This window comes from Schistocerca serialis, chromosome 6 (assembly GCF_023864345.2).
Source record: "Schistocerca serialis cubense isolate TAMUIC-IGC-003099 chromosome 6, iqSchSeri2.2, whole genome shotgun sequence".
NCBI lineage: Eukaryota > Metazoa > Arthropoda > Insecta > Orthoptera > Acrididae > Schistocerca > Schistocerca serialis.
The window spans coordinates 654,320,830-654,333,216 of NC_064643.1; the positions used below are offsets into that span (position 1 = coordinate 654,320,830).

General features: G+C 39.5%; 1 long non-coding RNA gene across 1 annotated transcript in view; it reads left to right on the top strand.

Moving 5' to 3' along the window:
* LOC126484605 (uncharacterized) overlaps nucleotides 1-10,927 on the top strand; it is a 170,766-nt gene extending 159,839 nt beyond the window's left edge. The window contains exon 4 of the long non-coding RNA XR_007587887.1: nucleotides 10,668-10,927. This is a non-coding gene — a long non-coding RNA (uncharacterized LOC126484605). The remainder of the gene's footprint in view (nucleotides 1-10,667) is intronic.
* Nucleotides 10,928-12,387: the final 1,460 nt, after the last annotated feature.

A 12,387-nucleotide genomic window follows, 5' to 3' on the forward strand; every position in this document is an offset into this window, starting at 1 on the left:
ATAACTAATGAGGAGGTATTGAATTGAATTGGGGAGAAGGGGAGTTTGTGGCACAACTTGAGTAGAAGAAGGGATTGGGTAGTAGGACATGTTTTGAGACATCGAGGGATCACCAATTTAGTATTGGAGGGCAGCGTGGAGGGTAAAAATCGTAGAGGGACACAAAGAGATGAATACACTAAGCAGATTCAGAAGGATGTAGGTTGCAGTAGGTACTGGGAGATGAAGAAGCTTGCACAGGATAGATTAGCATGGAGAGCTGCATCAAACCAGTCTCAGGACTGAAGACCACAACAACAACAACAACACATCATTTACTTATAATCTTGATTCACTTTTCAACGTGCTTTCTACGCTGTTTAACTAATCTTACAAGTCTTTTGCTGTCCCTGATAGAACTGCAATGTCATCAGAAAACCATAAGGTTCTTATTAGTTCTTCTTGAAGTTTCCTTTCCTATTTTATCTTCGGTTTCCTTACTGCTTACTCATTACACAGACTGGGAGATAGGCCGTAGATCCGTCTCACTCTCTATTGCCTCCCTTTGATGTCCTATGCCATTTAACTGTTGTCTCGTTACTTTATAAGTTGCAGATCATCTTTCGTTCCTTGTAGTTTGCCCCTGCTACCTTCAAAATTTCAAACAGTATATTTCGTTTAACACTGGCGAAAAGCTTTTTTTAAATCTACCTTTTTCCCCAAGTGGTACTCTTTTTTTGTCGAATGTTCAGGCAGTGAATATTATTAAGCCCTAAGGCCATGAGTGAGTATGTGTACATGTATGGTAGAATAGCAAAACAAAATTCGTGAACTCAAACCGCAGTTCGTTCTGGCTGCCTTTTTCGGAGAAAAAAAATATTTTTTGCGATTACACAGAGTTGAATGTAAAATGAATACATTTGAATAATATTGTTTTAGCCTGATCTGATTAGAGCCATCAAACCCATCGGACCAGGGTTTCACACGTAGGCTACCTTTTATTAATCAGGTTTCCTAAGAAATAACAGTTTTTATATGACAAATATTATTAAAGTGATTTGAGTACCTGAAGTAGCAATATGAGTAAATAATATTGGCTATGAACTAATAAAGTTAATGCTAGCAGTACTTGTACTACTGCAATTGCTGCCACTGATAGTGACAATAACAATGACAATAATAATAATAACGATATTGGCAGATATATAAAGAAATTATAAGTTTACAAGATAGTTATTTTCAAGGGAAATGAAATTTAAGGACACTGCAGCAGCTAAATACTGATAACTGAGGTAGATGTGGTTTATAAGAGGAATGTACAAGGGTCATGAGTGCGTACAGGGGCAAAGGTAATCCATATTGTGAATTGTCTTCTGACGCTGAAGATATTATTCAGTTCTCTAATACAGTGTGTGAGATTATTCCAGAACTGGATTCCTGCAACTGAGAAGGATTTCGAGAAAATGGCTGAACGATGGAATGGGACAGGAAGAATTTTGCTCTCATGGAAACGGATGTTGTTCAAACAAGTGTGTTAAGAGGAGAGATGTGAGTGACAGCGTTCATTGATAAGACATTCGAGAAGACAGAAGGTACGTAAATTTCTGCGCTCGTCTGCCCGCAACCAGGATGACTGTGCATAGGATGGTGAAAGATGATCAAAGAGTCGAACATCATTCATATTACGGATCCAGGAATTAATAACAAGTTCCAGGTTCCGTGAGCTTTCCTGAGAATGGGTTTGAAGGATAATATCGCCGTAATCAATAATTGGAAGTATAAGTGTGTGTACACGATTGTTTTTCAGGTCAACAGGGAAGCACTTTTTATATTTCCGTAGGCTTGCACACTGCAATTCCGTGCTGAGTCCAATATAGATTTCCATCTCTTATTACTCCTCTGCTCTTTGCTGAAGTAGAGAAGTTGATGTTTGTTCCATTTAGGACTAAAGAAGGTATGAATTGCCGGTATTTCGGGTTAATGAGCCTAAAATGACCAGCCAGTACCGGATGGGTTTTGTGTGGGTTGAGCTTTAACCCTGTACTCTGCGCCCATTTTGATAGTGCGCACAGGACGATATTGAGGTTCTAGATAGTTGTCTTCGGATTTATTGGTTTTGCAGTTAGTCACAACTGCAGGTCATCAGTGAGCACGTGTTATTTTCAGTGTGAAAAAACTGATGACGTATCCTTTAGGCACATTGAAATGAGTGAAGGACCTTATATCGAACACTAGGGATTCTTGATACTGTCTTCATCCATTTTGACTTCATCGTGCCGGACATTACGCATTTCTGACGAGACGTCAGGTGTGAGCGAAACCACTGGATTGCGCTTGGCGAGAAATTTAGGCTGCTAAATCTGGTAAGTAAAATCTCAATGTCGACAGTGTCAAAGGCTTCGCTGAAGTCAAAGAAGCACGTAATTTAGGCTGCTAAACCTGGTAAGTAAAATCTCGAAGTTGACAGTGTCAAAGGCTTCGCTGAAGTCTAAAAACACGTGACAGTTGCATCTTGTGCATCAGTGGTAAGCTTCAGATCATCTGTTGTCTTTATTAAGGCAGAGTTGTGCCGCGATGTTTACGGAAACCTGTTTGGTGTTCGTCTAGTAGGTTGTTTGTGATTAGGCAGTTTATTAGCTGGTCGTGAATTACATATTCTAAGGCCTTGGAGAGTGCAGGAAGTATGCAAACAGGTCGGCAATAAGAGAGTGCTGCGGTAACGTACTTTTTAGATGGTGGCTTAACTAGTGCTTCCGGGCCTCAGGCAAAATAATTGTGGTTAAGGAATTGTTGAAAATACCTGTTATAGTGAGGAGTAGTGGCTAAGATACAAGTTTCACCAGTTGGACCGTGATGCCATTGTATTAAGTAGATGGTGACCTACTATACATGACGGCTGTTTTGACGGTATTGCAAGTAACACGCTTAGAAAGAATTTTTAATGGCTACACCCGTTTACCCCCGTGAAGTAATCATTGAGCTTCTGTTTGCTTTGTGGTTCAATTGTGATCGTAAGTAAAGTAAAGCATCAGTTCAGTTCTTCTACTAGGGCAATGGGATCAGCTGCAGCTTTTACTTTGCCTATACCAAGGTTTCTCCATAGAATAGCTTGTCTGTTCCTTCTGTTGGTTATTGTATGGGCATCCTTGAGTTTTTCAATTCTCACAGCTTGACTGAGTCTGTTCCGCCTCTGCCTGTATGCAGTACGATTTTCCGGCATGGGGCGCAGTTCGTATGCCCAGTGCGCAGCATCTATGATCTGTTACAGTTTTTCCGTTAACCAAGATGCCGATTTCCTTCTTACTTTTCCGGTCTTTAGGCGAGCGTATTTGTCATATAGTTGTGTAAGTTTGTTAGTAAATCCATGAGGCTTTTCTTTTAGGTCCAAGGAGGGAACAGAAGACGTCACCCAAACATTTCTTGCACCTTAGTTTCTTGTTCAGATAAATTCATGCGTTTGAAGTCTCGATATGTAGCCAGTTGCGGTTTCTTTCTGGGAAATTCTAGCGAGCGCATCATGAAAATTATGTCACGGGCGGACATGCCAGATGCAGTATGCATGTAAATACATAAGCTGAAGTAAACCGTGTAGGTTCAGTGCTGTTCTTCAAGTGGATAACACAAAATGCTGATAACGAACAGCGTGATAGGTTATCTGATAAAGCGGTCTTCTCAAGAGCTCTATATTGCTGCAGCTGCTATGTCTAGAGTCATTTGTGTGAGATGGGGAATTTTGTTTAGTGTGACAAGCATACGCTTACATAATGCAAGACGTTCGGCTGTGGCAAGCGTTGATCCGTAATTCGTACGCGAAAGATATTACAGTTTTTTAATTACACAGGCCAACGAAAATTTTTTTTTAAAAAACTTTTTTTACTTTGATAGCTGATCTTTATAGATTTTTTGAGCTGAATCCAAATCTAGCCTTAGTTTTTTTGTATCACCCATAGTTTTCAGGCCTTTGCTTCTTGTTATATAGTATAAGAATCCTATGCTAAGCGGTAAATGAGGAAATTAATGAAATGCTTTGTTACAACACAAGCATGGTTTGTATTTACTGTAAGCTACTTAAAACAATGATATGTGTTAATAGAGGTTTCACTTGTCAGCTGGAATTGGTTTGTATTTTCTTTCTCTTTTTTCTTTGAAGCTTGTTGTGTAGCTTTTTCTATGATGAGTTACTTGCTGAAGTGACCAACAGTAGTCCCCCATCATGTTGGTGTTCCAGCGGCCTTGGTAGCGTTTTTCCATCACTTTAATGTCCTGGTGAAGACGCTCTCCTTGCTCCTCACTAACATCTCCCATATAGTCCGGGAGGTAATCGAGGTGACTGTTCAAAAAGTGAATTTTTAAACTTCTTTAACACTGGAGCTATAATAGAAACAAATTCTGGGTCTTTTTCGTGTCCTAAGAACTTTGTAACGATTTGCTTGAATGATACCCATGCTTCTTTCTCATTTAAGGTCATCGTGGATTCAAAGTGAACATCAAACATCAGTTTTCTAGTGCCAGCTACGACAAAGACGCCTTCTTTTAGTTTAGCTTCTGAAAGGTGTGGAAACTTTTGGCAGAGATACTTAAAACATGGTCCATCTTTAGGCAAAGCCTTTACAAACTGTTTCATTAGGTCTAACTTTATATGTAGAGGTGTTAGGAGTACGTTGTTTGGATCTACAAGGTTTATGCGTAGAATGTTCCTCTCATCAGGTTTTAAAGACTCCCTCACAGACCAGTTCTTTATACACCAGTGTTGATCCCTAGCCCTACTGTCCCATTCACACAAGAAACAAGGAAATCTGGTAAAGTGACCTTGGTGACCAAGGGGCATGCATTACTTTTAGATCGCCACATATCATCCAACCATGAGCAGAACAGCCTATTCTATTTAGCACTTTTTCTAGGTTTTCATATGTTTCCTTCATATGTACAGAATGTCCAACAGGTATAGATGCATACATGTCACCATTGTGTAATAAAATGGCCTTTAAACTAGTTTTGGATGAATCAATAAACAGCCTCTAGTCTTCCTTTTTGTATTCGATATCAAACTCATTTATCAGACTGGGACATTAAATCACCTTCTTGTTGAAAAAGTTGGAAAATTGCTGCTCTCTCTTTCTATAAATGTATATGCTGGTTACAATTGTAATAAGTTCTTTTCTTTTAATCTAGAGCCAAGCAATTCAGCTTTTTCTTTCGTTAAGCCCAGATCACTAACCAAATCGTTAAGCTCAGTCTGAGTAAACAATTTGGGCTCTAGACTTTGTGTATTAAAATGGAATTCATCATCATATGGGTCATCTAAATCAGCTAATATATCAGAAAATACTTCTGTTGGAATAGAATTTAAATCATCTGGTGGTTCAGGAACTGGCAAATCTGCACCATGCCCTACTGGTCGGATGGCGGACGGAAGGTTAGGGTAGCTTATTACCTTTTTGTTTTTCGAATTATGACCTGTAATATCAACGCTGCAAAAGAAACAATCATTGGAATGATTTCTTGGTTCCCTCTATATCATAGTAACAGCAAATCTAAAGGCTTTTTTCTCCTTTTTGGACCATTTTCTCAGATCTTCAACACACACATAACATACCTTATGTGGCGCCCAAGATTTATCTTGATCACCAAGTTTAGATCCAAAATATGACAGATAAACCTTTTTCACAAAGTCTGTAATGTTTCTTTGGTGTTTTTAATCACAAATTCATCACAAATATAACAAAAACTGTCAACAGAATTTTTACAGCCACGATTAGACATTGTATTCAGCACACCTACAGGAAGTGGGAAAGTGAGGTTAGGCTGACAGTAAACAAAACACCATCTGTTAACACAAAAATAGAATTGACCTTTTTGTGTCAGCGAACGTTTTTCAGCAGTGCTACCAACGTCATCTACATTCATTGCACCTCCTTTTAAATCATTCTAACTATATAAAAGCTGTTACATTCTTTAAAAAATCGCTTAATTTAATACATTTAACTGTAAGATGTGAACAAATGGTGGGCGATACAGTTTTTTAAGTATCATATTTGGATTTCCCACCCTGAAAAAAGAATAATATATTTCCAGCAAAAAAGTTTTTCCATTGTTGGCCTGTGTTATTGAAAGCATTAGATGGTAATTTTCGATGTGATGAACTAAGGGGGAAATCTGAATACGATAAACAAATACTCTGTTTCCTAGAAAGAGCACTAGAGAAATTAATCAAGAAAATAATATTGACAACTCTACCGTTGACAGAACGTAGCCTAAAATTATTGTAGGGAAACGATAGAACTAACTTACCTTTGCAGCTAGTTTCAATGGACTTCTAATCCTGGTTCGTCTCGCTATATCTACCAGCAGATACAATTATATTCGTTATAATTTGATCAATTTATTAATGTCGTCCACCAGTGTTCAGAACTTTTAATCCTCAAATCAATGAAAAGGTAGCCTAGAATTCCTAGATTCAGTGCTTTCGTAGACGTGTCCCGCCTCGCAATACCACGCTACATATTTCAGAGTCTTCCATGCTATCTCTACAGGGGCCTCTTTAGAGTACTTAAATCTGCCTAGTGACGATACAATGAGCTGCACGCCAGAGAGGGAGAGAGCAACCAAAGTGGCGTCCTTTGGACCATGATTTCAGCCAGTTCGGTACAGCTAAATCCGAAAGCTGCAGCAGAACAACGTACTGGTAATGTGATTAGAGGCAGTGTAAATAACGGTCTGCGAATTCTACGTGTCTACTTACTGTACAATTTCTTTATTACTGTAGTTAGTTAGTTACACGTTCCTTAGATCATCTGAAATATTCTTTTATCGAATTGATGTGGAATGAATCACTGTTAACATCAATCAACTTAGTATTTTTTTTAGTTCTAATGGTACAACAGCACTCAAAAACAAAATTGTTTTTCTTCTCTTTTTTTACTGGCTATCAGCTTTTAAGTAGAAATTTGTCAACGGAATAGGAGTGGTCCGGGAGAAATGATTTGAAATTAGATCTAAAACTTAGTTTTCTTCCTGTAGGGCACTGTATGTTATAGAGCAAATTATTTAAAAAATGTTGCAGCATATTGAATTCCTTTCTGGGCCACTGACAGCCTTAACAGGGGGTAATAAATATCATTCTTCCCTCTGTTCTTCTCAAGTTGTGAAAGATTATTTATGACGAATTTCATTAGAGAATATGTACTGAGATGACGTAGTTAATGCGCCTAGCTGCTTGAAGACGTACCCAAATGACATCCGTGGGTGAACAGCACATATAATTCTTATTGCTCGTTTTTGTGCAATCAATAATTTCTTTGTGAGTGATGAGTTTCCAGAGAAAATTATTCCATAAGATGTTATTGAGTGGAAATAGGCAAAATATGTCAGGAGGTTGATTAGTTTGTCTCCAAGATTAGCAATTATACGAAGAACGAAAGTAACTGAACTTAATTTTTTAAGAAGCTCAACACTATGAAACTTCCTGGCAGATTAAAACTGTGTGCCGAACTCGGGACCTTTGCCTTTCGCAGGTAAGTGTTGTACCATCTGAGCTACCCCAGCATGACAGGGCGTGAGTTCCAGTCTCGGTCGAGCACACAGTTTTAATCTGCCAGGAAGTTTCATATCAGCGCACACTCCGCTGCAGAGTGAGATTCTCATTCTGGAAGCTCAACAATATGTTTGTTTCAGTTCAAATTTTGATCAATATGTACATCCAAAAATCTTGAGCATTCTGCCCTGTTTAACTGATTTCTGCTCATGTGCTACATCAGTACCTAGTGTGAATCTGTTTTTGTAACGTACTGAGTGTAGTGCATCTTTTCAAAAAGCACTTCCCAGTTCTTTGAAAAGTATCATTTGCAGTCTCTTCCGTTACTTTCTCTATACTGGTTTGTATTATTACTCTACCATCGTCTGCTAAAAGTAGCGGTTCACATGTATAAGGAATAGCAATGTTCCCAAAATTTGAATGCTGTCGGATTGCCATTGACATTTCTCCTAAGTCACTAAAATTTTCTACCCTTCCCACACTGTTTGAATTATTCAGAACAACCTTTTACATTCTGTCTGTTAAGGATGATTCAAACCAGCATTGTGTAAAGTCATAAGTTCAGTAAAAATTGAGTTTTATTAGAGAGTAACATAATCTAAGCAATCAGACGAAGATCACAAGATACCAACAGGTGATATGTTATTATTTAAGGCTTACACTGTTTAATGACTGAATCTATAAATAGCATTCTCAGTTGATCAACCCTTCTGGAATCCCAGCTGAGATAAGCTAAGTAAATTGTTGCTACTTAAGTTGGAGACAGCTCTTGAGTACATTACTTTTCGGAATATTTCGGACAAGGATATCAGTAAGGAAAGTGGACAAAAATTATTTGTCTTTCTTGTTACACCTCTTATTGTAAGGTTGCATGGTCTCCTGATCTTCATATCTTACATATTCCATCCACCACGATCGTATTCTGCACATCAAGATGCTTCTTTCGAGCCCAAACTCGATAAGTTAGAGTCAATTTTGTATGAATACATGTAAGCGATATGCAAATCTAATAAGTAAATCGCAAGCGCGCACTGAGGTTGAAAAAGTCGAGACTGACATACAAAACATGACGGCCACAGGAATTTTCATTCTAGGGAGGCGGCCGGCCCTCTGGGAGGCCCGTCCCTTCAGAGGGGTGGGTCAGCGCACACCTACTTCGGCACGTATGACCACCCAGAGAGAGGACAGCTTTTGCCACCCCTGTGTTCGACTTAAAAGCAAATTCCGCTTCATTGTGTGGGAGCGCCCAGAAGACGCATTTTTTTGATGGACTGACTGCGCAGTTATGGAGTTGTCACAGGAGGACAGTATACGCCTAACGGAGATGCTACATATCTCCACATTGGTCAACTTAAACGAAACATCATTCTCCCGTTTAAAAGAGCAACGCTGATTGGCAGAATATTGCTGACGCGAAGAGCCAGAGGAGTGAGGGAAGACAGCAAATGATATTCTCTAGCAACTTTTCCAGAAAAAAGGAGTCGTTCTGTTGTCGGTCTTGGAGCAGGAACACGTAATGAGAGCGAGTGCGCTTGTACGTGAACGCAAAGAGCGAGGAACAAAGTCTCTCCTGTGTACTTCACTGGGAGAGCACCTCTGTTGTTAGCAAATCGGAGTGATACTCTATATTAAGTGGCTGAGGATTAAGCTTTGTTCACTGTGTTGGCACCCACACTTACTGTGCGGTGTGAACATGGACAGAGTACTAGTTAAATGCCCGGGAGCGCATATTGAGTGACATCACGGTGGACTGGTTATCTGACCGGTGTACCAGGCCAATAGTTAGACTAGTGGCAGATAGGAGTCCTTGACTTCATCAAGGTGTAGGGAGAGTTTGATTGGCAAAGGTCAGTCCAGATAGAAGGAGATAGTTGTGTTCTTTGTCAGCAGTGAGCGACACAGGCAGCAGTCGTCGCAGCTCACGGTATTGTGCACTACAGCATATGCAAGCCCCATCTGTCCTCCATGACAGTACACTTCATTATAATTCTCATGCGACAGCCTTGACCATACCTAGAAAAGTTATTCAAGCTATGTAGGTGCCGCTCTCAGCCAGTCTGCCAAGTAAATAACATTCTTAAAGAAAAGGGAGAAAAGAACCTTCCCATACTTTGTAAAATAATAACATTCCTATCCATAAGAGGCAATCTACTGTTCCGAAAATAATTTATTAATTTATAAGAAGAAGTTTCACTTGATTTCTCAGAATTTTTTTGCAATAAATAATATTTATCTTTCATTTAATGTTTTTCTTACACTAACTAGCAGTACTCCAGTACCCAAGTATTCCACTAGTTACGTAAGAATACAGAATATTTTTGTGTCTTTTCCTCACAGCAGACGACTCCAGAAGATATTTATTGTTGAATGTTTTTCAAGCAGTTCTTGTTGGTACATTAGGAGAAGTACATTAGGATAAGTCTGTCTGACTTCTGTAGTAGTGTGAGGTGGAAATTGATTCTTGCGGGAGCCAAAGGGTGCTTGTCGAATCAATCCATTGTGCAACTTGACAACATAAAACCCACACGTTCACATTATGAAGAGTTCTAACTTGCCTGGAAAAATTCACCTTGCCAGTGATGCACTGTATATACCACTAAGGACATTGCTTATTTATTAAGTTGGAATAACTTTACAGAACTCTGTTTGATATTCCATCAGCACCGGATGAGCTATTGTTTCTTTTTTAGAATTTCTATAATTCCGTTAGCTTCAGTGAAGGGTGTTGGTGCCAATTCTAGTTGCTTGAAGCTTTTTGCATGACATTTTTAGTATAAATTACAGTTATAATAAAATTTAGTCCATTTGAGATTAGTTTGATTTCGTTCTTGGCAGTGCAATTTGGTTTTGTGTCCTTCTGGAAGGATGTGTTTTGAAGATCCATATTATTCTTGTCAGCAGATTTTATCAATGTGTAACTTGCATGATTTCTGGTATTATATCCTACGATTCTCACTGAGAAATTGTTCCTCAGTTTTTGCATTCAATTTCTGCACTGACCTCATTTGAGGTCTAAATTAGCCTGCATAGTTCTGTATTTCAAATCAGTGACGAAGGCATGGTGCTTCTATAAAAGTACTTCTTTACCGTGTAGTTGGAGGCACATGCGCTGGTATTGGGCACAGACTGACAACTCGATGTCTTGGTGTTGCAGAGCAGGTGGCGGGGGCGGAGTAGCGACCAGACGACCGGGCATCCCACACGTAGCAAGGGGAGCGCCTGTACCAGCACAGGGAGGGTCCTGGGCTGGACTCTCGCACCACAACGTATAGTGATCTCTGCGAAACTTTCCGCCACAGCTCAGCCATGATGTCTGAAATATGATTTCAAATATTTAATAACACAATATATCTCTTTTCAACTAGCTTTGTCAATTGTTTGAGACATTATATAATTCCTTTCCTTCCTTGTGTAACAATGTATGAAATAATCTTCATGGAGATGAATCAATTCAAATAATAAAAAATTCCGATTGTTGTTTCATTTCGTTAGACCAACATAACCAGCTGCAATAACGCAACGACCTGTTCAAGAGGAAAAAAGCACATCATTCCAGCCTTTAACCTTTTGAAAACCAAATTAATTTAGAGCTTTTGTATTGCTGAAACAGCTGTTCGATTGTTTCTTTGATTCGTTACGAGCAAGAAAATGTTTGTAGTTTTCACCTAGTATTTAAAGTTTAAATCATTATTTTTTGTGGAACAGTTATGTTGCACTGGGGTCACTGTGGGATATATTTAAAGCAGTTGTAAGGTTACGAACACAGGTCGTTAATACACAGCGTGAGTCAGCTATCCCTACCGCTGGGGTTTATGCAGCCCACCATGCCTTCAAATACCATGCAGAAGATTTTCATATTCTCTCGCTCACTAGACGCAAAACTGTTAGTACTGCAGAAAAAATGAAGAGAACCTCTTTGTACAAAATGTAACATAGTTAAATTTTGTACAGGGCCGCGCGGGATTAGCCTAGCGGTCTGAGGTGCTGCAGTCATGGACTATTTGGCTGATCCCGGCTGAGGTTCGAGTCCTCCCTTAGGCATGGGTGTGTGTGTTTGTCCTCAGGATAATTTAGGTTAAGTAGTGTGTAAGCTTAGGGACTGATGACCTTAGCAGTTAAGTCCCATAAGATTTCACACACATCTGAACATTTTCATTCTTTTTGTACTGGTATACGTTTTCTCTGGAGGCCACAGTTTGAAGGTCACTTTTCTACGTTTTTCTTGAATAATTCGAAAACTATGGCCTCCAGCGAAACCGCATCGCAGTAAAAAATTTAACTACATTAAATTCGCTACAGAAAGGTCCTATTCATGTTTTCAGTAATACCAATGATTTGTGCATAGTGAGTGAGAGGAAATGAAAATCTTATGCATGGTGTTTGAAGGCGTTGTGGGTTGCATAAAGCTCAATAGTAGGGGCAAGTGTATCATCCCACATAGAAATTAATAAAGAAAAGGGAAGGTTAAGCTGAGCATCACGTTGCTGGCGAGTTGCAGCGAGGAAGCAAAATCAGGTGGGGAAAAGCATTGTGGCTTAGAGTAGATGGAGGCTGCTGGCCAGAATGTCGTCCCCTGGAAGCAGACTGGAATTCCCATGTCACTGTGTACTCCGTAAAGCCGCTCGCTCACGGGTAACAGGCTAATATGGCAATGGCGAGGGTCTGACTAGCCCGATGTAAAAGGTCTCGAACAGTCTGCAAAGACACGATAATTGGTTCCAGTCTAGCTACAGAAAGTCTGATCATATGAGTGGTGTATGTATATACGTACGTTCCACATGTCCTCCTAAATCACTGTATCGATTTCACCCAAACTTAGTACACATCTCACTTACTGTCTGGAATGAAGCAATGTTTGGCTAAAAACTCTCAAA